The 23,691-nt window shown below is 41.7% G+C and overlaps 1 protein-coding gene across 3 annotated transcripts in view; it reads right to left on the reverse strand.

Annotated features, from left to right (window-relative positions):
* Positions 1-23,691, reverse strand: part of BANP (BTG3 associated nuclear protein) — a 607,582-nt gene that overhangs the window by 249,557 nt on the left and 334,334 nt on the right. The window lies entirely within an intron of this gene.

A 23,691-nucleotide genomic window follows, 5' to 3' on the forward strand; every position in this document is an offset into this window, starting at 1 on the left:
AGCAACCACAATTCTTTATGCTATTAAAATGTGCATTACTATTAATGTTACTTTTATGCTGCTTTCTGGTTCAAAGCAGGATGTTATGGAAAAGCCAGGTAAATTTTAGTTTCTTTTACTCATGGGTACAAAATACCATTGATGGTATTGTTAAGATGCTTCAGTCTTTCTTCCAATATTTTTATTTTCATGAATTGTATTACATTTTTAACATCGTTTTTCAAATTATTTTCTCTCTTTCTCAATCCCTCACCCTTAGCACTTCATCTACCGTTCTATCTATAACTTATAAGTAATACAACTTACGGTAAGCTAAATATTCATTTTAAGTTAACCTAATTCTGCTGTAATGACTGCATCCCATCAAGAAAATTCTGGCCTGTTTTCCCCCAACAATAATTTACCATAAATTATTTGCAAGCAAAAGGAATTAAACACGCTGAATCTGTAAGAACGTTTTACTCCAAGTATGAAGCCTGAGCTTAATGAGACACTTCCAGGTGGAAATAAGAATCAGAAAAGGAGGGTGGAGAATGGAAAAAATGTCATGCTGTTGAACTAAGAAAAATACTGTTTAATTTAAATGTTATTTTTCCTTCTGTGGTGCATAGTATTCAGAGTTATCCTTTTTTTCCATGCTAATAACCACAAGTCAAATTTCTATTTACGGTAATTAGATTTTAGAGTCAGCTTCTAAACCTGCACAAAATAATATTGTCATGAATGTGAATTTGTAATTTTAATGGGATTTATGATCATATAGCTATTGATGACCCCCAATTAAAGTCAGAAGCAATACTATACAGCATATCTGATTCTTTAATAAGTACAAGAATCAACAATGGCAGGGAGCATATCCAGGGAAATTTCAGCTGACCATGGTAAATTGGTTTTTTCTATTCTCCACTATCCATACTCATCATATAGCCTTATCACTGCTACAATGGGATCTTAATGGGGCCAACAACTCTCACCACTGAATAATAAAAACAGCACAGTTACTTACCAGGCAGATGTTCTCACATGTGGGTGATGTCATCCATGGAGCCTGGTACGGACAGTGTAAAAGTATACTGTCACTTTAAGCTTTAGAAGCTTTAAGACTGCCCGTACCACACATGCACGAGTGCCTTCCTGCCCAAAGCTGGCTCGCAAGGACGTGAGTTCTATGTCCAAATAAAGAAGCCAACCAGGGGTGGTGGGTGGGATTTGAGAATATCTGTCTGCTGTCCCCAGATAACACCTGTTACACTAACTGTGCTTTATCTCATGACAAGCAGGCAGCGTATTCTCACATGCAGGACTCCCTAGCTTACGAAATGGGATGGAGGGAGTGTTGGTCTCTAAATAAAACACCCATAGGAAGGTCTCCGCTCAGAAGGAATATATATTGTCTTATTAGAGCAGGCAGAGCAAGTGAAGAAAAGAGTAATAATAAGAGTTATATAACCCATCCTCCGAAAGAGGAAAGGGTAAGAAGGTAAGAACAGCAATGAGTAGGTAGGCTCTAAAAAAGGAGACGGTCAAAGAACGGCAGGCAAGTCCAAGTATATACAAGGAAGCTGCCAGAAGGACTCAAGGAGAAAAGTAGAAAGGGAAATAGAAAAAATGGCACATATAAAAGAGCCAGATGAAAAAATCCCAGAAAGCCATTTGCTTCCTCTTGAGAAAACAGGAAATGAGGAGGAAAAACTCATAAATTGGAAAAAGAAAAGAAAGGATGGCTCCCGTTGAATAGACTAATGCTGTAGGATGAAACCAGGAACAAAAGCATAGAAAGGAGAGAAATGTCATGCTATAGCCATTAGAGAACTGAAAAGAAAGACTATCTAACTGAGGATTAAGCCATCATTTTGAAGTCGGCGGCCAGTCTGAGAGGCCCTGCAGCGATCGGAAGAAGTTATATGGAGGTGGTCCCATTTCCGTTGTACAGCTGATGTCCTTCCGAGCGTCCATGGTCCTGCCTGGTGATCTTGGCTCTTTCCTGCATCAATGTTGGAGAGTCCTGAAGACCTGCATGAACTTTGTCTTTCTTCCTTGTTCCTCCACCTTCACTCAGCCTTCAGACTGACCAGACTTTATTTATTTATTTCATTTTAGTCTGGTTTTTTGTTGTTGTTGTTGAGTTCTATTTAATTTTATTACCTTCTGGTTTGTTTCTTTATTTTCAATTTTTGCTGGATATGATCATACATAAATATATTATTTTGTCATTTTTTTCTATTTACTAGCACTTTAGCTTAGAATGTGGGCACATTTGGGACAGAGAGGGAAGTTTCTAAAAGTGCCTCAAGATAATGTAATTTATGAAAATTGTAATCCGCTTAGGTTATAAACGGAATAAAAATGTTAAAAATAAATAAATATATGAACAATTCTGCCAGGAGGCTGTGTGAAAGCTCTGGATTGTCTTATAAGAAGAACAGAGCTAATGGAAGAAAAACAGAGGAGATGCAGTTCTTTTCATAATATATGGTGAAAAGAAAACAAAGGGGAACCAGTTGAGAAGGGACTGAATAAACAAGTAACTGGAAATAGAAACCATGAAATGCTTCTGCTAAAGGAGTAAGGTTCAAAAAATTAGAGTAGAATATGCAAATTTTTGAAAACATATGTAAATGTTCAAGCTGGATTTGAACCCAGGACTGCACACTGTCCAGCAGTTGTGTTAACCTCTAGGATACCTCTCTGCCTTGAAAAGTCAGGCTACAGGCTGGACTGAGGTAAACATAGTACAGATCTCAGACATTGGAATGCTAATGAGAAGAAATAGCACCTTTTCCCATTCAAAGAATTGGTAGAAAAGGTGCCTGGAAAAGAGAGCAACCAAGAATGTAGATGAAATCAAGAGAGGAGCAAAGCCAGAAAGAAATGTAGTCCAATGGAAGCAAAGTCTGGAGTGACCGGATGACTGGGAAAAAGTTATGAAGATAATCAGACAGAAAAAGGCGTAGCCTTTGGGATGGGAAAAATTAGGTATGTAATCAAAGTGACCTGGAACCTGAACCTTGGAGATTTGGTTCCAACACCAGAACTGTATGTCTGAGTGAAGTTTTAGAAACAGAAAGAGGCACAAGAAATCCTACGTGACTTCAGCATGGTCGCAGGGGAAGCTAGGGTCTGAACTCACAAGGCAAGGTGCTGAGGCTGGAGTCCCTAGTAGTACACTATACTTTCATTACATGCTTGTGCATGAGAGGTGCTTTGCAAATGTTTATGTAGAAGCGAGAGAGGAAGTCAAGGTCACCAAGAAATGTAGGTGGCTATGAAGAATTAGAAAAACCTGAGAATCCTAAGGGAAATTTAAATGCTACTAGGAGTAGGGCTCAAACCCATGAGAGCACATTTCTTTGAGATGAATGCTTAAACCACTGTGCCATCCTAATGGCTGTGGTGAAGGGAGAATGGGGGTATACCCAAAAGTAGAAGAGAAAAATAGTGGTGGTAGAACATATAGGCCACTAGCAGAAAGAAAGTATGTTGTATGCTTGAAGAATAGAAAACAGCACCATGGAAATTAAAAGCCAACATAGCAGTCGTTGGAAATTTGGAATAGAAGTGCATAGGAATAACTATTTGGGCAGTTTTGAAATGTTAAGTGACTTGCCCAGAATCACAAGGAGCTTCACTGGGAGTTGAACTCAGAACCTCAGGGTGCTAAGGCAGCTGGTCCAAGCACTAGACCACTATTCCACTGAATGTATGGCAAGTTGTAAGCATGAAGGAGGACATAAATAGGTTGGAAAAAAAGTCAAGAGACCCAAATAGCCATGATAGGGAAAAACGCCAGTACCCTAGAAAGCCCAAAAACCATACCAAGTACTGGGTTTGCTGAAGGTTCCAGAGAATGGAGCAACATAGGCAAAAATAATGAAGGGGTCAGCAAGGAAGAAAAGAATAGAATGCATTGCAGGAAGAAAATTGAGAAAAAAAACCTCAATTGACCCAAAGGGAATAAAGAGAAAGGATGCCACTGAGGGTGCAAGGGGATGTCCACCGATGGATCAAAAACTGGCTGGCAGTCAGGAAACAGAGGGTTGGAGTAAAGGGCCACTACTCAGACTGGCTAAGGGTCACGAGCGGAGTTCCGCAGGGGTCGGTGCTGGGACCGCTCCTGTTCAATATATTTATTGACAACCTGGAGGCGGGAACAAAATGTGAGGTTATAAAATTTGCGAATGACACCAAACTCTGCAGCAAGGTTAGAACCACGGAATACTGCGAGGACCTGCAAAGGGACCTAACGATACTGGAAGAGTGGACAAAAAAGTGGCAAATGAGCTTTAACATACAGAAATGCAAGGTCATGCATGTAGGGAAAAAGAACCCGATGTTCAGCTACAAAATAGGGGGATTGCTGCTAGGGGTAAGTAACCTTGAAAGAGACCTGGGGGTGATGGTAGACAAAACAATGAAGGCGTCAGCACAATGCGCGACAGCCTCAAGGAAAGCAAACTGAATGTTGGGTATCATTAAGAAGGGTATCACTGCCAGGACGAAGGAAGTCATCATGCCACTGTATCGTGCATTGGTGTGCCCGCATCTGGAGTACTGTGTCCAGTACTGGTCGCCATACCTCAAGAAGGACATGGCAGTACTTGAGGGAGTCCAGAGAAGAGCGACTAAACTGATAAAGGGTATGGAAAACTTCTCATATGCTGATAGATTGAAAAAGCTGGGGCTATTCTCCCTGGAAAAGCGGAGACTTAGAGGAGACATGATAGAAACCTTCAAAATCCTGAAAGGCATAGAAAAGGTAGACAGGGACAGATCTTCACAATGTGGGGAGCCACAAGTACAAGGGGGCACTCGGAGAAATTAAAAGGGGGCAGGTTTAGAACAAACGCTAGGAAGTTCTTTTTTACCCAGAGGGTGGTGGACACATGGAACGCGCTTCCGGAGGCCGTGATAGGCCAAAGCATGTTACAGGGCTTCAAAGAAGGTTTGGATAGGTTCCTAGAGGATAAGGGGATTGAGGGGTACAGATAGGAATTGAGCTAGGTTATAGGAATAATCAGGGACCACTACATAGGTGATAGGCATGAGGGGCCGCCGTGGGAGTGGACCACTGGGCGGGATGGACCTCTGGTCTGACCCAGTGGAGGCAAATCCTTATGTTCTTATGTTCATTTGAGACCTGCATAGAGTCAACAAGGAGAACAGTGAGACCCAGTTGTACAACCTCTGGGTTTAGGGAGTGCAGCTCCACCAGTGAGGTACACCATCATTCTGGGGGCGAGTTTTTATTTATTTATTTTTAGAAAATAGTAAGAAATTTTTTTTTGAAAAGTGCTAGTAGAATGTATGACATAAAGAGAAATGGTCCAAACTTGAAATAACGCAACAGCCATTCCTGATAGAAAATAGAAGAGGAATAGAGAAACTGTGAAGACAGCAGTATGGCATGCGACATAATAGGTGAAAGTAACTACATTAAACAGATGAAGTTGCGTCCTTGGAAATATAGAGATGTACCCTTGAAAGGATTTAAATTTGTGCCCTTGCACTAGTGACAAAAGACAGCTCTGGTGAGCAATAGCAAGGTATTAAGGAATAATTAGAGGATTATGCAAGGTCTAGAAATTTTGGAGGCAGACCAAAAATGAATGCTAGTAAGGTTTGAAAGGTGTAATATCTCCTCCTCCCCTACAGCCATTCCCAGACCTCCAAAGTCATTAGAATAACGAAGGAATTGGAGTTTTCTTCTAATGTCTTTTTTTTGTGAGGGAAGTATAGAAACCTCAATAAAGTATGGAGAATAGCTTGTTGATCTACTTGATAGGGATAGTAACATTGATAGTACAGTGGTAGATAAATTTAGAAGAGAGATGAAAACACCAATGGAGGCATGGCGATGGGGAGAGATATCTTCCGGCTGTAAAATATAACATCTAAGACAGATTGGGAAGAAGCAATGTAAGAATCCCCGGAGAGGTTCATTGAAATTCAACGGCTGAATGAGGTGAACTGTAGGCACAATAGAAGAATCCAATGAAACAATCTACATTGTGGAACATTTGGAGAGTGTGAAATGTCGTATCAGAGGAGAACTGCGAAAAACAAAGTAATCCACTTATAGGTACTACACCTAGAGTGGTGACCGTTGCCAAATAGATGAGGAGATCCAAGCTTAACAGGCTCTATGCCCCAAGTGGATCCCTCTGTGCAGAAGTGATATGATGGGCAGAATAGGAGATCCATCTTTACAAGTTCTACACCTGTGATGAATTCTCATTGGAAGCAAATATAAAGAAGCAGCAGAGGTGACCCATGATGAGTAGGCTCTAAACCCATGAAGGAGTTATGAAAAAGACTATAGTCATAGTGGATTCTTCCCAGTCGACTGAAGTCTGGAAATTCTGGCAGACTGAAAAATGGAATATACCACCTGAAACAGCTGTTTGAGATTAAATGACAGTAGTTGAAACTGAGAACTGTTAGCCAACATATAGGTCTGGCAAAGACAGCAACCAAACTTATCCATAGTATCTGGAGCTGGAGGCTTTCAAGTGGATTTAACCAGCAAAGACTAATGTGACCATTGCGGTTTATCAATTCCAGGACAAGATTTTATTCTGCTGAGGTTAGGTCAGTACCAAGGGAGACAATGGAAGCACTGGTACCAATTGTTGAAGATACAAGAGCAGCAATGGTACCAAGGTAAACATAGCATCGGCACCGAGTCTCGATGCAGATAAAGAATACAGAGCAGGATGGATCGGTACCGAACAGAGTCCAATGCTAAAGCTGTGTCGGTACTGAAGGTAAAATATAGGTATCGAGGGCAAAATTATTGTAAGTCGATGGCCAGCCGTTCACCTACAGATGCTCTGCATACTGTGAGAGAAGCCGGTACCAGTGCTACAGGTGTTGAAGCATTGAAAAACCCATATGGGCAGAGCACTTCAGAATTGACAACCTGCATCGATGATTGATAGCGTCAATGATAGGCATATATCAAGTGACTCAATGCTGAAAATGCAAGTGACGCCAGTGATGAGAACGATGAACTGTCGATGCTCTTCGTTACCTAAGGAAAGCAATCAGATGATTAATCCGTGAAAGGTGGCACCGTTACCATATGCTGCTCAGCAGGTACTATAGGTGCAGCAGGGTCTCAAAGCATTGGTAACCTCAAGAAGAGGCGCGCTTCAGAATGACAGCCTGCATCAATGGTGTTGAGGAGAGGCATGCATTAAGAGACTCAATGCGAAATATGCCCATGACGCTCGATGATGTCAATGCCAGTACCACTAGGAAATGGTACCACAAAAGAAGTACCCGACTCCAGGCCTAATTTTTTCTTACAAAAATGCAGGAAAAAGAATAAAAACATTTGTTTAGTAAGCATTTATTTTTCTTCTACCTTTTTTTATTTTAAATATAGCCCTGGAATATCGGGAAGAGATCCAGCATGAAAGACCAACAGAACGGGTCAAGTGATAAGCACGCTGAAAAGTTATCGGCACTGTCGGTGGGGACAAAGACTGCAAAAATGCCTACAGGCCCCAAAAATGAAAATTAAGAAATTTACTTGAAATTGTAAAGGATGTAAAAGAAAAACAAGTAACAAGACAGAAATTAAGGAAAAATACAAAGCAGGAAGGCAAACTCAACAAGACAAAATTTAGATATGTGTTCTACACTCCGCGGAAAATGAAAAACTAATAATCTCACGAGCCGGCATCGGGCGGGAAGGCACTCGCACATACGCAGTGTGGGCATTCTTAAAGCTTCTAAAGCTTAAAGTGATAGTACACTTTTACACTGTCTATATTGGGCTGCGTGGATGACATCACCCACATGTGAGAATATGCTGCCTGCTTGACCTTGGATAAAAATAATTTGTTACAGGTATTAACATGTCTAGTGACATGTAGTCTTCACTTCATATAACATCATGTAACATCTTTTTAGTCTCCTTAATCCAGCACCAGCAGTTCTCTCCTACTCCTATTTCTTCCAGCTCAATAGGAACTAGGCTGTGATCTAGTGACATGAGATCTCATTTGCAGTACCCAGGGGATTGTCTTCTATTTTATATTTCACTCCCTACCCACCCCAATTCATACATTCATTGGGCTGCTGTAGCGAAATTCCTGGGAAAGAGGACATGTAGTTTGAATTCTTTCAAAGCTCAACAATTATAAGCATCTAATTGGCTTTCTAGGCATCATTCTACAACCCCTTTCCTACTCTCTGGGTTGTGGAACACTGCCTTTACAGCAAGGGCTGACCGAAGGAACAGAAGTCCACAAGGAGACACAAAGCATTTACCACTCTAACCACTAGACTGGCCCTTGCTTCATCAATTTCTACAGAAAGCCCTGCTAAAAAACCCAGAAAAGAGGGTTTGATCAACTTTAGATCACTACAGAGTGCCGACTCAAGAATAATTCCATCATGCTAAGACAGCCACATTTTATTCCTAGTTCAAGCCCTCCAGTCCCTGTGTAGGTAAGGGTAGGAGTACTACAGAGGAATTCACATTGCTTGCACAATTATAACATTTGGTGGCCCGATTTTGGTCCACATTTGTAATATTTTAGAGAGAGGGAATGCAAAAGAACAGCCTTACACTAAAGAGTCGGTATAATTACTGGACTAAAGTATTGTATTTTCATGCATTCAACACACGTTTTATTAAAACTCACAAAGGTTTTTGCAGAGTTTGTGCACTAAAATCAATAAAACAATACCAAAATCATTCTCAGTCATGAGAAACTTAAGACAAGTTCGGAAATTCTTCAAGAAAACACAATTCCAGCTCATAGTACAGTCCCTAATACTAGGCCTACTAGACTACTGTAATATCCTCTATTTCCCCTGCCCTGCAACAATAACAAAACAACTACAAACAATCCAAAACATAGCACTAAGACTCATCTACTCATTGAAGAAACATGACCACATTACAGAAGCATCTCAAATCGCATTGGCTCCCAATCCCAGCAAGAATATAATTTAAATTCTACTGTCTTTATACGGAGACAGTCCAAACTACCTGAACAACTGCCTCATCTACAACACCTCAACCAGACTTAGGAAAACCCACACCCCAGTCTCATACCCCCCCCCCCCCAATTAAGGAGATCAAACGGAAAAAACTATATGATGGCCTACTAGCCACTCAAGCAGCCAAACTAAACAACTAAATCGCCAATCTACTGACGGCATCCCTAGACTACAAAACTTTTAGAAAAGAAATAAAGACCATACTCTTCAAGAAATCCCTGAAAAAGAAATAACACCGCAAAAATCAAACATAGCCTCTCTCTAAAGCCAACTACCCTAAACAAATAGCATACTCATTTCTTACTCTCTTTGAAAATGACCAAATTTGTTTTTGGTAAGACCTTTTTGTAATACTTCCTTGATAATTCTTTTGTAATCCGCCTTGAACTGCAAGGTAATGGCGGAACAGAAATCCCTAATGTAATGTAATAATGCCTGCAAGAACCTAAAAAGAGTTAGTTTGGCAATTGTCTTTAAAAATAAATTGATATAGCATGTTATATCAATTTATTTTTAGACAGATTCACAATTTGCGCACATTATATGCATGTGTGCATTATATGTATGGGCATTTTATATGTGTAAAAATGCAGTGAGTTGGGACAGAACAAAAAATAGGAGAGAAAACCCACAAGTAGTTGCAAATGGCATTAGATCCCAATCCTGATTTCACTTGAGCTAGAAGTCCAAACAGCAGGAGCAAGTTGCCAGGTCCAAAGAAAAAAGTCAGCATGTAATAAGTAATGAATGAAAATGGACACAGGAAGTTAGCAATCACTTCATACAACATACTGCCAAAGCTGACAGGAAAGAATAGTACACAGAACATGAATGTCATATAACGTTTGTCTTCTACACACACACGCATTTTTAGGTATACAGAACCATTATCCCGACTAAAGCTGAATGATGGCATAGTATGAAATCTGTTCCATGTATAACTTTAAACATAAATTAAACAACACTTCCTACAACATTCTACTAACAAGTAAAGAAATGCAACATGACAGTTGAAAATATCCCTTGAGAACAAGTTTCTAGTGTGGAATTATTTACTGACCTCGATTAACTTGTGACTCAAAAGCATCTGTGATATGAATGCAGCCTGCTAGGTGGTCAAGGAATAATGAAAACGGATACAAAGAACTTTCTATATGTTGAACCCCAGCTGTTGTTTTACAGATGTGCAGGAAAATCCTTGTGTATTAATTGAGCTAGACAGTGAGTGGAGTGAGGTGTGAATGTCAGCTTTTACAAAGAGAGAAGTGTTTGTGTTGCATGCCCTCACTCATCTTTTGAGCCAAAAATTAGTTAATACATTGTGAATTGAAAAAAAAAAACCCACACCAAAATGTTTTTTGTCGTATCTTCCACAGAACTTGGCCGATTCTTATGAAATTTACAAAAGCGCGGAAGAGGTTTTTAGCGCTGGCTGGTGCACTGAATGCTCTGCGCTGCTCCAATGGTCGCAGAGTTCCTATGAGCATTGGAGCAGCGAAGAACATTCAGCAAGTCGACCGCTGCTAAAAACCTCTTCCGTGCTTTTGTAAAAGGGGAGGGGGGTTGTTATTGCATCATGTCCTGAATGAAGTTGATATAAAATATTGTAAATATTTCCCACCACACCACAAAACTACCTTGTGAAAAGTAATTGTTGCTATGGGATACGCTCAGAAACAGTCTCTTTATCAAAATGGTTTTCACTGCAGACGACCGAATTCTGATAAAGAACTTGGTACTGCTAAAAGGTTACAGCAGTCGACGATTGTTGAACGAGTTCCCACAGAAGGGTTGGGACGAAAACGGCCTTGATGTGCTACTACACAAAATCTGAGCAACTGACATTGTAGGCAATCTTGTACTAAGCCAGGAGGACATACCGCAAACACCGAACAACTCGCAAAAATAGCAAAAGAAGCAGGAATAAGCCAGTCAACTGTGGCTAGGATAATTCATGCCAATCTGAAATTTAAGTGTCTTAAAAAGCGTCATGCCCAAGAGTTAACTTTATACAACAAAGACACACGCCTGAAACGGTGCAAGCAACTTTTGACCAAGTACCTAGAGCACAGCATCAGCTTCCTCTGGTTTACCGACTAGCACAGAGAATGCCTTCAACAAAACTGAAGCGTGAGGTTAATGTCAAACGCCTACTACAGACCCGCCCGACCTTCAGCCAATCAGTCATGGTCTCAGTTGCAATCTTGAAACTCAGATTCACAGATCTGTTCATTATCAATCCTGGAGTTAAGATCAATGGCGCATACTACTGGAATGTCCTCTTGACGCAGAAGCTGTTGCCAGTGATCAGTCAAATGTCGGGAGACTACGTTATCTTCCAACAGGGCAAAGGAAAGGGATTGGGACTTCCATACTGCCTTTTTATAGTTTTACAACCACACTCAAAGCAGTTTACATACAGGTACTTCAAGCATTTTCCCAAAGGTCACCGTAGAACTGCTACATCAGGAGACCCCCAGATTTCATTGGTCCAGAACTCTGTCCTGCGAATTCATCAGACCTAAACCCAGTTGACTACCAAATATGGGGGCAGATACAGGAACGCATCTATCAAACAGTGATATCTGATGACGAAGACCTTAAACAGTGTCTCATCTCTGTTTGGGCTGAGCTGAAGCAGAGCATCATTGACAAGTCCATAGATCAGTGGCGGCCAAGGCTGAGGGCGTGCCTTCATGCAAAGGGAGTGCACTTCAAACATCTGCTTAATTGAAACATTACTTTTTGACTTTACATTTTTCTACAAGATACGGTACACCATAAAACTTTTTAATGTGTTTTTATTCAGTTCATAATTCATTTTCATAAGGTAGTTTTGTGGTGCAGTGGGAAATATTTACATTTTATATCAACTTTATTCTGGACGCGACGCACTAACCCCCCTCCCCCTTTTACAAAACCGTAGTGCAGAATTCTATTACCGCTGCGGCCGGCACTAAAAACCGCACTACAGTTTTGTAAAAAGTGGGGATGTCAATTTCATAAGAATCAGCCAAATTCTGTGGAAGATATGACAAAAAATATTTTAGTGTGTTTTTCAGTTCAGTGTAGTAGACTTCTATTTTAGTGTTTCAATGTAAGGCCTACCAATAGTCACAGAGAAAATGATCAGAAGCTACTATAAATTTGATCTTGGTTGCTTTTTCTTTTTAATCAACTTATGAAGTTTTCAGGTTTGAGAGGAGACTGAATCTGGGACTATGAATACTTTATTTACCATATTTTATGGAAATAAGGGTGTGTCTTATGAAGCGAATATACCCCCCCTTTAAATTTTTGAGGTCGGTAGATGGCTGCCTGCTGCTTGTCGGGGCTCGTGGCGCACAAGCACGCTAATGCCTGGGCCTGCGACACTTCCTAATTGTGCTGGTCGCTGGTGCTTCGCTGGACGGCTGTCTGCTGTTTACCAGCATGTTGGGGCCAGCAGAACACAAGTACACTGCTGTGCGGGCACGGGTCACTTCTGAATGGCTGCCTCAGTTCTCACTAGCTCCTTACGAGAACTGAGTCAGCCATTTAGAAGTGGCATGCGCCCACGCAGCAGTGAGCTTCTGCGCCGCTGGCCCCGACATGCAGGTAAACAGCAGGCAGCTATCCAGCGAAGCACCAGCAACTGGTACAATTAGGAAGTGTCGCGGGCCCCGATAAGCAGCAGGCAGCCGTCCACCTATCTCCACAATTTAAAGGTACTGCCGGGGGGACTGAGATGGAATGTAAAGGTGCTGGAGGTATGTAAAACTGATGATTGATTGGGGGGGGGGGGGGGGCTGGGTCAGAATTTAAAGGTGCTGGATGGTATGTAAAAGTGATGATTGATTGGGGGGGAGGGTTCTGGGATGGAATTTAAAGGTGCCGGGGGGCTGGGACAGAATTTAAAGGTGTGGGGTATATGTTAGTATACAATTTGGTTCAGAATGGGTTTTTTTCTTGTTTTCCTTCTCTAAATCTGGGGTGCATCTTATGGAGTGAAAAATACTGTATTTATTCATTCTGTTATTTGAGATACCACCAATTCAGACGAGCCATCATGGCATTATTCAATACCTGAGGTATTCAGCAGACCATGAAAAGATAAAAATAAATATAAAAATACAATATGGAGCATGAAAGGGTGAGAAGAATAGTACATCAACATTATCCAGTGACATTGAACTAATATGTAACTGTAAAAAGAAGGTAATGTCAATATGGAAGGTGAGGCCAATTACTGAAGCCTGGAAAAAGCCGATTAAAAGGCCATGGCTTCAGGACTGATTTAAATTTTTTATGGGTGCTCTTGAACAAGATATCAACAGATAAACTCCAGGGTAAAGAGGCCAATAGGCCAAAGGCAGTACACTCTAAAAAGAATCCAATTTTTATTAAGCAAAGAAAAAGATAAATGAGAAGTTGACCTGATAGGGCCTGAGGGAACCCTGAGAACAAAATGGAATAAAGGAGGAACTTAGGTATATAGGGGAACCAAAATAATAAGAACTATGGGCTAACATTAGAATTTGAACTTGGACCTACTAACAACTGGAAGTCAGCGTTGCTCATAAATAAGGTAGGTGGTAGGGTTGAACCTTTTAGCATTTTGAAGCAATACCTCCAGTATAAGAACATAAGAATAGCCTTACTGGGTCAGACCAATGGTCCCAATATCCCGTCTTCATGGAGGTCAATCCAAGTCACAAGTACCTGGCTAAAACCCAAATAGTAGCAGCATTCCATACTACTTACTATCCCATATCTGTCTCAACAGCAGACTATGGACTTTTCCTCCAGGAACTTGTCCAAACCTCTTTAAAACAAGCTACATTAACTGCTCTTACCACATCCTCTGACAACACATTCCAGAGCTTAACTATTCTCTGAGTGAAAAAATATTTCCTCCTATTGGTTTTAAAAGTATTACTCTGTAACGTCATTGAGTGTTCCCTAGTCCAGTGGTCCCCAACCCTGTCCTGGAGAACCACTAGGCCCATCGGGTTTTCAGGGTTGCCTTAATGAATATGCATGAGAGAGATCTGCATATAATGAAGGTGCCAGGCATGCAGATCTGCTCCTTGCATATTCATTAGGGCTATCCTGAAAACCCGACTGGCCTGGTGGTCCTCCAGGACAGGATTGGGGACCACTACCCTAGTCTTTGTAAATCTTGATGCATATATAAAGGAAGTCCTGCCAATAGTTGCAATAGTCCAAATAGTTCACTACAAGGGCATGCAGCATGGTTTTTAATGCTCTAGAATCTAGGAAAGGCTTAAGAGCTCTAATCTTCTTGACTGCACACAAGGATTTATTGGCCACTGAGGATATATATGGGGGCTGAAGGGAAATTTATTGTCAAGAACAACTCTAAGAGAAACAATCATATCTATTGTAGGAATCAAAGTGTCGAATACAAGGAAGAAATGGAAGTGTCCTATTTTTCTTACACACTCGCAATGATTCTGATTTGGGGGAATTAAGGATCAATTTGTGCAAATCAATCCAGTATGCAATTTCATCCAATCTATTAGAAGATTGTGTTGGAAAGCTGGATATCATCCACATTAAAATATAGACTAGCATCATATTTGTAAAATTATGATTATATATTCTGCATTGTGAAGGGAGGGTGGGGAAGGAAAGAGCTAAGTTTGAGATTGGGGTCCATTATCAGTTACACATCCCAGTTACTGTATGATGACTGACTATTGACAGTTACTGCTTTTTGTCTGATCTCCAATACATACAAGAATATTTAAAAATAATAATAAATTTCAGCAGTGTACAAAACAAAGCAGTCTTTATTTCTGATTTCTCTTCTTTTGCTCTCCCCCACTTCCTAAAGGCGCAAATAAGCAAAAGTAATATTTGGCCCTTTTTAAACATTCTCCATAAAAAACAAACAAAAATCATGAGGAGCACGCAGTTTGAAGGAAGGATATATCAACAGTTATAAATCACAGCAACATAAACTATCTGGCTTCACATTTACAACTGTGATATATTAAGAGATTCTCTGGCACACAGTGCTGAGAAACTGTCCAGCTGAACTCTGTGTTTAAAATCTCTGTTGCATTATTTAGACAGAGGTAGAAAGCAGATAGAGGAGATCACTTGGACATTATTTGAATAGTTGTTTTAATGTTACTGCTCGCCACAGGTGATTTGCTTTAAGTATCTTATACAGTTCCAGTTCCATATGTATAACAACTGCTGCAGCTGTGCCTATGCCAAGAGAAAGGGCTCTGTTTATAGCCTGGGCAATGGACACAGTCTTGTTAATCTAATTTTGAACAGAACAGAGTCAAAATAGTTATTGATAGAGCTCACAGAGCTGCCTGGTGACATTGTGGTGAGCACTGTGCTTTGCTCAGTCCCATTGGAGACCTGGCTCTACTTAAAATTCCTTGATTCCAAACTACAACCACCACTTTTCCAGCAGGGAACCCCAGGATTTGAGCTGAAACCATTTTGTTTTGTTTTTTAATTAAACAATTTTGTTTACTGAGCTTTCCAATGGATACAATAAAAATAAAAAAAAATACAATACAGTTAAAGCAATTGTAACTAACAACAAAATCTCCCACACCCAACCCCCTCCCCAGAACAAGAGATCTTGATTAATAAGTTACATGATCACAGTTAGAAAGGAACCTCAGAAAATCCACAAGAGTTTGGAGCCAAAACTGTCCCAGTTATCCCATTCTCCAGGTTACATAAACATTCCACACTGCATGATATGATTTCAAAGTTTTATGTCACAATGCATTCAATTTAGACATGACTTGTAGATAGTGCAGACTGGCACCAAGATTTGAGGAGTCAGGCAGTGAGTAATGCCGCCACCGTGACACCATACGTGCTGCTGTAAATACATATGCAGTCAGTTTTTGTTCCGATCCAGTATAACCAGGCAATGTTTGTAAATAATATGCACCACCAGTTGGCTCACCATATGCCACTAGGGCTTGATAAAGGGACAGAGCCACAACATATGTAGAAAATCCCCTTCATGGTCACAAATCTGTGCCTTCTCCTGTAAATGTCTTAATTCTATGAGGTGTATAAGCCATTTTCCATCAGAGTGTAAGAAGCAGAAAGTTGAAACAGCTGCTTATAAACTAACTGCTAAGTACCCTCTGAATAAGAAAAGCCTACTCCTTTTTCCCAGGCAGTCTTATATGGATGCAGAGGGGCCTCCTGCAGCAACAGAGCTTTATAGATCCGGGAGACTCATGCCAACTTTAACTCCCAAAAGGCCTTCCTCTGTAAAAATGTCCACAGTTGAGTATAAGTATAGGAATCACAGGCAAGGAGGCCATAGACTTCTTGAAGAGAATCAAAAGAAACCACAGTATGTGCCATTCAAAGCAGTCCTAAGGTGCAAAGCCCTACCCAGACCTAGCAGCTCCTAATAGGCTCCTCCCAGCCATTAACAAAATCAGGAGTAAGACAAATAGGGGTTATGTAAAAAGTCTACCAGTTCGGGGAACATGGACTTACGAAGGGTATACCAATTATGCAGCACCACTGACAAAAAAAGATTAGGTTGATTGAGGCTTTCCCACAGTACTGGCAGTTTCACCCAAGGCACTTTCCATAAGGAAATATCATGTATATTCCCTGCATGACTGCTTTACAACCCTCCCACAGAAACTGGGGCATTATATCCTCCCGATCATTTAATTCCAGATAGTCTCTAAGCTCTTTAGCCAATTGTTCCACAATCTGGGGGTCTAAGAGCAATTTATCAGAGAATCTCCATGGGGGCTTTGGTAATGAGTCAACCGTAACATTGAGCAGCAATTCCACTGGTTCATGATCCGACAGTTTGCTAGTATGGATCACACTCCCAGCCACCTGTAAACTAACTAAACCATCTCCCATCCAAATGTCAAGCCTAGAATGAGAATCATGTACTTGTGAGTGAAAGGTATAGTCCCATGTAAGGGGATGCCCTGCTCTCCATATATCCTGTAAACCCCAGTGATGCAAAAATTAATGAAGGCATTCCTGGTCTCTACCAGCATATGTAGCCAAAGCAGCAGAGTTATCTAGAGATGGATCTAGGGTTAAGTTGAAGTCAACCCCCACCAGGACCATACCCTCAGCATGCTGTTAAGAGTAAAGTAACAATTTTCTCAAAAATGGATCCCTGTTGGTCATTATAAGAACATAAGAATAGCCTTACTGGGTCAGACCAATGGTCCATCAAGCCCAGTAGCCTGTTCTCACGGTGGCCTATCCAGGTCACTAGTACCTGGCCAAAACTCAAGGTGTAGCAATATTCCATGCTACCAATATAGGGCAAGCAGTGGCTTCTCCCATGTCTTTCTCAATAACAGACTATGGACTTTTCCTCCAGGAACTTGTCCAAACCTTTCTTAAAACCAGCTACGATATCCGCTCTTACCACATCCTCTGGCAACACATTCCAGAGCTTAACTATTCTCTGAGTGAAAAAAAATTTCCTCCTATTGGTTTTAAGAGTATTTCCCTGTAACTTCATCGAGTGTCCCCCTAGTCTTTGTAATTTTTGACGGAGTGAAAAATCGGTGCTAAATTTCATCTGCCCAGTCTTTCAATTTCATAAGGTCCACCTGCAATTTTTCACAATTCACATGCGTTTTAATTTCTTTGAACAGTTTAGTGTCATCTGCAAATTTATTCACCTCACTCGTTCCAATTTCCAGATCATTTATAAATAAGTTAAATAGCACCGGTCCCAGTACAGACCCCTGCGGCACTCCACTGTTTACTCTCCTCCACTGAGAAAAATGACCATTTAACCCTACCCTCTGTTTTCTATCCGATAACCAATTCCTATTCCACAACTGAACTTCGCCACCTGACTCTTTAATTTTCTCAGGAGCCTCTCGTGAGGAACTTTATCAAAAGCTTTCTGAAAATCTAGATACACTATATCAACAGGCACACCTTTATCCACATGTTTATTCAGACCTTCAAAGAAGTCAAACTAATTTGTGAGGCAAGACCTCCCTCATCTGAACCCATGCTGACTCCGTCTCATTAAATCATGTTTGTCTACGTGTTCCACAATTTTATTTTTTATAATCGTTTCTACCATTTTGCCCGGCACTGAAATCAGGCTTACCGGGTCTGTAATTTCCCAGATCTCCCCTGGAGCCCTTTTTAAAAATTGGTGTAACATTGGCCACTCTCCAAACTTCAGGTACTACAGATGATTTTAGCGACAGGTTACAGGTCACTAACAGCAGGTCAGCAATTTCATTTTTGAGTTCTTTTAGTACCCTGGGATGTATACCATCCGGTCCTGGCGATTTATCACTTTTTAACTTGTCGATTTGACTCAGTACATCTTCCAGATTCAACGAGATTTCTTTCAGTTCCTCCGCATCATCACCTTTGAAAACCATTTCCAGTTCAGGTAGATCTCTTATGTCTTCTTCCATAAAGACCAAAGAAAAGAATTCATTCAATCTTGCCGCTATGGCCTTATCCTCCCTGAGCATCCTTTTCGTTCCTCGGTCATCCAATGGTCCCACATAGATTCCCTTACAGATTTTCTGCTTCTGATGTACCTAAAAAAATTGCTATGAGTTTTTTGCCTCTTTTGCAAGTTTCTCTTTATATTCTCTCTTAGCTGTCTTTATCAATGCTTTGCAATGCATCTAACTTGCCAGTCCTAATGTTTCTTCTTATTTTCTTCATTCAGATCCTTTTTCCATTCTTTAAAATATTTTTTTTGGCTCTAATAGCCTCTTTCACTTCACCTTTTAACCACGCTGGCTCTTGTTTCCTCTTCTTTCCATCTTTGCTGATAAGTGGAATACATCTGGTCTGGGCTTCCACAGCGGTATTTTTAAATAACATCCACGCCTGGTTTACAGTCCTATCCTTTGCAACTGATCCTTTTAGTTTCTTTTTAACCATTTTCCTCATTTTATCATAGTTGCCCTTTTGAAAATTAAATGCCCCTACAGTGGATTTCTTTTGCGACGTTACTCCCAGTATCAGCTAAAATTTGATCATGTTATGATCACTGTTTCCCAGCAGACCCAACACAGTTAACTCCCGTACTATGTCTTGCATTCCACTAAGGACTAAATCTAAAATAGCACCCCCCCCCCCACCCCCGTCTTTTCGGTTCCCGGCCCAGTTGCTCCAAGAAGCAGTCATTTATAACATCTAAAAATTTTACCTCCCTAGCAATCCCTGATGTAACATTTAACCAGTTAACATTGGGGTAATTGAAATCACTATATAATTCAATTATCAAAGAAAAAGCAAAAATTATGCTTGACACAGTAATGATCACTCCACTGACCACTATGTAGTACAATATAGGGTGAGAGAGAAACACAGTATTTTGCAAAAAGCTATGCACAGCATATAAATATATGGAGAAAAAAGCCTCAGTTAATGCTTCATGGGCTTAAAAAAAACTCCACAGCAGTGTTCACTGCAGTACTCTCACAGTGTCCATATAGTGTTTCATTCACAGGATCAGTCAGCATCAAAAAGCAAATGCTACAGTGTACTAACACCAAGCACTGTTGAAACTAAGCAGGAAAAACTTATCTGTACTTTCAACAGTGCTTGGTGTTAGTACACTGTAGCATTTACTTTTTGATGCTGACTGATCCTGTGAATGGAACACTATATGGGCATTGTGATAGAACTGCAGTGAGTCCTTTCGGAACAAGCTCCCCCTTTCCCAGAAGGTTGCCCAGTTCCTAACAAATCAAAAGCCCTCATCCCTGCACCATCGTCTCAACCACACATTGAGACTTTGGAGCTCTGCCGGCCTCTTAGGTCCTGCGAGTGGAAATGGAAGCATTTCTGAAAATGCAACCCCAGAGGATCTGGATTTCAGCTTTCTACCTAAGAGCCTAAATTTGGCTTCCATAACCTTCCTCCCACAGTTTCCTATGTCATTGGTACCTACATGTACCAGGACAAATGTCTTCTTCCCAGCACTATCTAAAATCCTATCTATGTGACATTTGAGGTCTGCCATCTTCACACCAGGCAGGCAAATGACCAGGCGATCCTCACGCCCAGCTTTCTACATGCCTAATAATCGAATCGTTAGGAGCATATAGATTGACTAAAGTGTAAAGCTCAGAACTAAAAGCTATCTTGAGCAATAAAAATCTACCCCCTGAGTCACGGATAGCCTGAGTGACAATAGGCTGTAGAGAGCTAGCAAAGAGTATCCCCAAGTTTTTTATGCTGCTTATTGGAGGCCAAATAGATGGAAGAGAACTTATTGTGATGTAGTAGATGTTCATGCTTACAGAAAAGGTGGTTTCCTGTATAAAAAGGATAAAGACCCTTAATTGTATTGCCTCCTTGAACAGCAATTGCCTCTTAAAGGGGCTATTCAAACTTCGAACATTAAAAGTTAATAATCTAAACTCCAAGAGAAAGAAGCAAAAGAAAGAACAGGCTCCACTCCCTCTAAAGGCCCATTCAGGCTCAGGTCAGGAAATTCCAAGGGTTGTGCAACAAGATCTCTCCAAAAGTCTCCCCTCCCTAATATACCCTGTACAAATGATCCCCAATTTCAGAATCCCCATTAATTAAAGGAGAAAGGACCTAACCAATGAGCCCCAGATTAACAGTAAACAACTAAACCAGGGGTGCCCACACTTTTTGGGCTTGCGAGCTACTTTTAAAATGACCAAGTCAAAATGATCTACCAACAATAAAATTTAAAAAAAAAACACAACGCACACTGTACGCATACAATTGTTAATTATCATTCCTATTCCAGGGTTTTTCAAAGAGGTCAAAGCAGATGACTCTAAGCACTATCACCTCAGTAACAACCATACAAAAATAGACAAATACCCACCCCCTCCCTTTTTACTAAACCACGATAGCAGTTTTTAGCGCAGGGAGCTGCGCTGAATGCCCAGCGCTGCTCTCGACGCTCATAGGCTCCCTGCGCTACAAACCGCTATTGCGGTTTAGTAAAAGGGGACCATATTGTAAAATATAGAGAGCAGATATAAATTCAGACACATTTTGATCACTAAATTTAAAATAAAATCATTTTTTCTACCTTGTCTGGTGATTTCATGAGTCTCTGGTTGCACTTTCTTCTTCTGACTGTGCATCCAATCTTTCTTCCCTTCTTTTAGCCTGTATGCTTCCTCTCTTCCTGACCTCATTCCCCCCCCCCAATGTTTTCTTCTTCTCTCCTTGCCCTCTCTTTCTTTCTCTCTTCATGCCCCCATTCTTTTTTTCTGTTTCTCTTCTTTCCTTCTATCTCCCTGCCTGCCCTCTTTCTCCCTCCCTGCCCACCCACAAGCCACTGCTTCTGCCGCTGCCATCGGATAACAGGCCCCCAAAGCCGCCCACCGCCGGCCAAGCTCTCCTTGCTTCGGGCCCACCAGCATTCCTCTCCCCGACGTCAATTTTGCCGTCGGAGAGGAAGTTCCGCTGGCCAGAACTTCCTCTCCGACGGCACAATTGAGGTCGGGAAGAGGAAGGCTGATCGGCCCAAGATCGACATTTTGGGAAAAATGCTGCCGGGTCCTGCCTTTGAGGAAACAGAAAGTAGGCAGGACCTGGCAGCAAGAAGAGCAAATCGCAAGCTTCACTGACCTGTCTCCCGCTTTAGCCCACGAACAGGGCTCTAACATGTACGTGCCGGCTTCCCTTCTTACCCCCTCCCCCTCCCCGGACATAACTTCCGGTTTCAGAGGGAAGCGAAGGGAAGCCGGTACAAGCACATGTTAGCCCCCGGAGCATAAGTTCTCCAAGCCTTTTTTTGTGTTTTTTTTTAATGTTGAGCAGCGGAGGCAGCAGCAGAATTCAGGAGCGGGCCAGTCAGGAGGGGAAAAAAGAGAAGGGAAGAAGGGAACCCGTTCTGCGATCGACTGGGGTCGCCTGAGCGAGCGACCTGTCGATCGCGATCGACGCGTTGGGCACCCCTGAACTAAACCATACCCAGCCCCAGCAAAAGATATAGTAGACTAAAGAAACCAGCATGCATAATCTATAAGTCAGAGCAAAACAAATCCACGTAAGATAGTCAAAAAGAAGATTGATAGTGCATAACAGTCAGCTCATGCACCATGAATAATGATTACCGTATTTTCACGCATATAACGCGCGCGTTATACACGATTTTACAAACCGTGCATAACCTTGCACATTTTACAACTTTTTTTTTTCAATCCGATCGGCATCCCCCCTGCGAACCGGCATCCTCCCCACCCCGCTCGCATCACCCCCCCTCCCCCGCCATCCTACATCCCCCCAGCACCAAACATCTCTTACCCGATTGGGCACCAGCACCAGCACCAGCACCAATGCACAGGACGTGCCAGTGCCAGTGCCCGAAGATCCTCCCTCGTTGGTTTGGGCTGGGCGGTGCGGTGCAGGAGAGATCCTCCTTCTTCCTGCGCCGGGCTGAACTAGGCTTTGAGCATTTGTGCATGCTCAAAGCCTTCTGGTCTCGCTCTATCAAGAGTGGGGGGGAGGATGCCGGTTCGCAGGGGGGATGCCGGATCGGATTGAAAAAAAAAAGTTGTAAAACGCGGGTAAGCGAGCGGGGGGGGGAGGATGCCGGTTCGGAGTAGGTGGGAGGAGGTTTTAGCATGCGCGGTATACGCGTGTGCGCGCTATATTAAATTTTTTTAACATAAATTTGTGTTTCCCGCGCGGTATACCCGTGTGCGCGTTTTACACGGGTGCGCGTTATCTACGTGAAAATACGGTATAAGCCTCTTATCACATCTCCAACTGGATTCTGCCATAGTATGGCTGATAGGTCACCCCATTCTGATCTGGCCCCACATGTGTTTGAGAAGACTGCTGCTGTAATTGCCTCTTGCCTGAGACTGGCCACTGCCAGCTAGGAGCTGATTGTAGAGATTGAGATGGTTTTCTCGCTGCATCCAATCTCTCTTCAGTATTGGCTACCCTCTGAGATCTGAGGGCAGCGTAGTTAGGACTGCCAGAACCACTTTATCATCAGTTTTCATTTCTGCCATCCAGGCTCTCAGTTCACTCATGGGGCCCAGTTCTGATGCTGAGCCAAGATCTTCCACACATATTCCGCTGTTCAAGGTGCCTTATCGGCCTCCGGCAGGGAATTGTTTGGGAAAGGCAAATTCTGCCAAATTTATAGAACGCTGCTTCAACCGCCATATATAAGCAGGGCAATTTCGCCAGAGGTAGCCGCAAGAAAAACTGCAGAAACACTGTTGAGTACTGCTGTATATGCAATTGTAAACTGGGGAACACGCGGAGCTAAAGCTCAAGAATCCTTCTTAGAAGCTGATGTCACGTCCTCCAACCTGCAACCTTTTGGCTGTATATTAGGAACTTTACTGCTTAACTGGAGTAGCCAAATCCTATATACTTTAGTCTGGCTACTTGAAACTCTTCCATTATCACTGTATCCAGTTACAGGCTTGCGGAAGCTGAAGAACAAATAAAAATACACCATTTTTATTTTAACATAGTGCCACCCTACTGAAAGAATTTTGGATACATGCAAACCAGTAATTTAATTATGTTCTCTCAAGGTTTCCGCAGCTGGCATTATGTTTGTTGCAAGTTTCCAGGTCTCGCTGTGTCATCACGTAGGATTTCTTGCTTTCGTACTGACTCTTTAAAGGTGTATATTGTAAACAGATTTCCACTGTGATTCTAGTTTCCTAGTTTATTAAGATTTTCTAT

The sequence above is a fragment of the Geotrypetes seraphini genome, chromosome 4, assembly GCF_902459505.1.
Source record: "Geotrypetes seraphini chromosome 4, aGeoSer1.1, whole genome shotgun sequence".
In the NCBI taxonomy this organism is placed as follows: domain Eukaryota; kingdom Metazoa; phylum Chordata; class Amphibia; order Gymnophiona; family Dermophiidae; genus Geotrypetes; species Geotrypetes seraphini.